Source organism: Apaloderma vittatum, unplaced genomic scaffold, assembly GCF_000703405.1.
Source record: "Apaloderma vittatum isolate BGI_N311 unplaced genomic scaffold, ASM70340v1 scaffold906, whole genome shotgun sequence".
Classification (NCBI taxonomy): Eukaryota; Metazoa; Chordata; class Aves; order Trogoniformes; family Trogonidae; genus Apaloderma; species Apaloderma vittatum.
The window spans coordinates 1-2,627 of record NW_009720985.1 but is presented as its reverse complement, the minus strand read 5'-3'; the positions used below and the strand labels follow the sequence as shown (position 1 = coordinate 2,627).

General features: G+C 36.2%; 1 pseudogene; it reads right to left on the bottom strand.

The window, feature by feature from the left end:
* Positions 1-485: 485 nt before the first annotated feature.
* Positions 486-1,160, bottom strand: LOC104269669 (annotated as a pseudogene).
* Between the last annotated feature and the right edge of the window lie 1,467 nt (positions 1,161-2,627).

Sequence of the window (2,627 nt, the reverse complement as noted above, 5' to 3'; positions counted from 1 at the left end):
TGCTTTACTGTTAGGAATTGGAGACACAGCACTATTAAGGGTGTCAACCAGACAAATCAAACCCCAAATCTTAGGAGTAACATAAATGAGCCTTAGAAATACCAAAACATATGCCTGAGAATGATTTACACAGCTCATTCTCTAACAGTGCCTAAACTCAAAAGAGTAGCATCATCCCTAGTGCAATAGTATGAGATGCTGAACATAGGGCAAAATTACTCTGATCTGGAAATGCAGGCTCCTATGATCTTTTTACCCTGTGTGGTGATCCAAAATTCAGGCACTTTTCTACCAAAACTACCCCTGAGGCAGTGCACTCCTAGGCAGAGTGATAAAATCAGACTCATTCAAGACCACAGGGAGAAAGAATAAGAGCTTACCTTCACAGTCCACCTAGTAATTTGGCAGATGACACCCTAGAAGATGAGGGTTTCTTCACCTCCCTGTGAAGCCAGAGTTGCTGCATTCAAGATTACAATTCAAGATTACACAATTAATCCAAGATGACAATCGGAGATTATACAATTCAAATCTTCTTGGGCAGGGGATCCAAGTATACCAAGAATATGGTTAGGTAGTGTTTCCTTGGAAAGATTGGTCTGTTGGAGAACATCTCTGCCAGAATGCAGCCTACTAACCAAATGTCGATAGATTTGGTGTAACACTTAGAAATGAGCCCGATTTTGGGAGCCCTGTACCAATGTGTGGCCGTGTATTCTGTCAAGAATTCTATGTGATCATCATCTGAATCTGCAAGACGAGGCTGTCCAAAAATCACAAATCTTGAGTTCACAAGTGGTGTTAAGCAGTAAATTTGAAGGTTTGAGGTCATGATGAAACACATTGACTGGATATATTTTAACCCTCTCAGAATCTAGTAAAGGAAATAACAAATGTGGTTGTTGCTAAGTTGTTGAGTCTTTTAAGAGCTTGTAAAGATCTGTCTCCATAAGATCTTGCACAATGTATTTAACTTTCATTTGTTCAATAGTCAGAGCTCTGATAATATCATTTATTCAAATAATATTGTCATGTGCAGTAGTCCAATGGTGGAGAAAACTGTTCCAGAGGAGAAGGAGTGTTGGCCCTTTCCACTCCTCCTGAGAAAGCTGCCCTACTGCCTGGCAGAAATGCAAGACACATTGGCAAACACAGGTCATCAGGCTTGGTGGACAGAGGCTGCCCTAAGCTTCAGGTCTTGGTCCATTTTCATTTCATGCCTCACATATATTAACAGTACACAACATAAAATGCATAAATATAGACATTAAAAAAAAGACATTAAAAAAACCCCAACCCAACAAACAAATCAAATCAAAACAACAAAAAAAACTCAAATCAACCAAACAAAAAACCCAGAAGCTTTGTTTTTCCACTAAAATAACAAACAAAGATCCCCTTCAAAGTATATTTTTCACAAAATTCTCTGGCTTCTCCTGTGGACCTACTGCTTCTTGACCTTATTTTTTACTGAGAAAGAATGAAGTCAATGCAAGTAAGAAGAACTATGAGAATATAACTTTTTTTGCTACAAAAGAAGGTTAAACCTCCCCGACCTTTGTCAAAACCATTGCACTGAAATATTTTCAGAATGGACATTATGCTTGTTTCTATAAATTGCTAGTGCTAGTTAAAAAAAAATCTTTTTATGTATTGATTTGAAAATATGTTGCCTTCAGAGGTCCAGAAATAATGGAAAAGGATGAATTTGGGGCAAGTGCTTTCTCTGTGAGTGCTCATTCAGTGCTCATTTTGGATAGATTTACCTTGTGATGCTTTGTGAGAGATGATACGGCTCAGCATGAGCTCATGGGCGATCAACAGTATTTAATCGCAGAGAACAAGATACGGAAAGATAAACTGGAGTAAATGAAAAGAAGTATTAAGTAGAGCAATCAAGATCTCTGATTTGAGTCTGCCTTGATTGTGACAGCTTAATGTTTCAAAAGTTAGGTTTTTTTAATTTCAGATGAAGCAAGTGAACATGTACATTGATTTTTTAGAAAGTCTGTGAACTCCAGAAAGTCTGCGAATGCCAGAAAGTCTGTGAACCCTACTCAAGTAACATATGTCAAGATTTCATATTCACTTACTTCTAAGGAACCTTACAAAATGTGAATGATTACATTTCAGACTTCTGGTTTCTGCCCTTGCAATTAAGCGGATCTGCCTATCTCTCACATTTACATAGTATTGAAGTTCCCATTATTGCCAAATGGCAATAAAATGCTTACTATGTTAACTTGAAAGAAAACAACATTTGTGAATTTTCTGAGTAATCTTCATCTTAGTTCTTTATGTGTGCTTTTAAGGAAAGCAAGTCAATAGCAGGAAGACGGAGAGTGAGCACGTGGTCCTGAAGGGGGAGAAATTGTTTCATCTTGAAACTGCTTTGGAGATTCCCAGCCATGATAATTTTGTTATACAATGTTATAGAGTAGCATTTCTTTACTTCCAAAAGCAAATTAAAACAAATTGATCCACAAAAGTTTTACAACTCTTTAGAAATTCACAATTTTACAAATAAAATTTTTAAATTTATTTAAAAATTAAAAGTATATTGCATATAAATCAAAAACAGAAAACCAATGGAAGAAGATTTTGAATATTTTATATTTATTTTTATA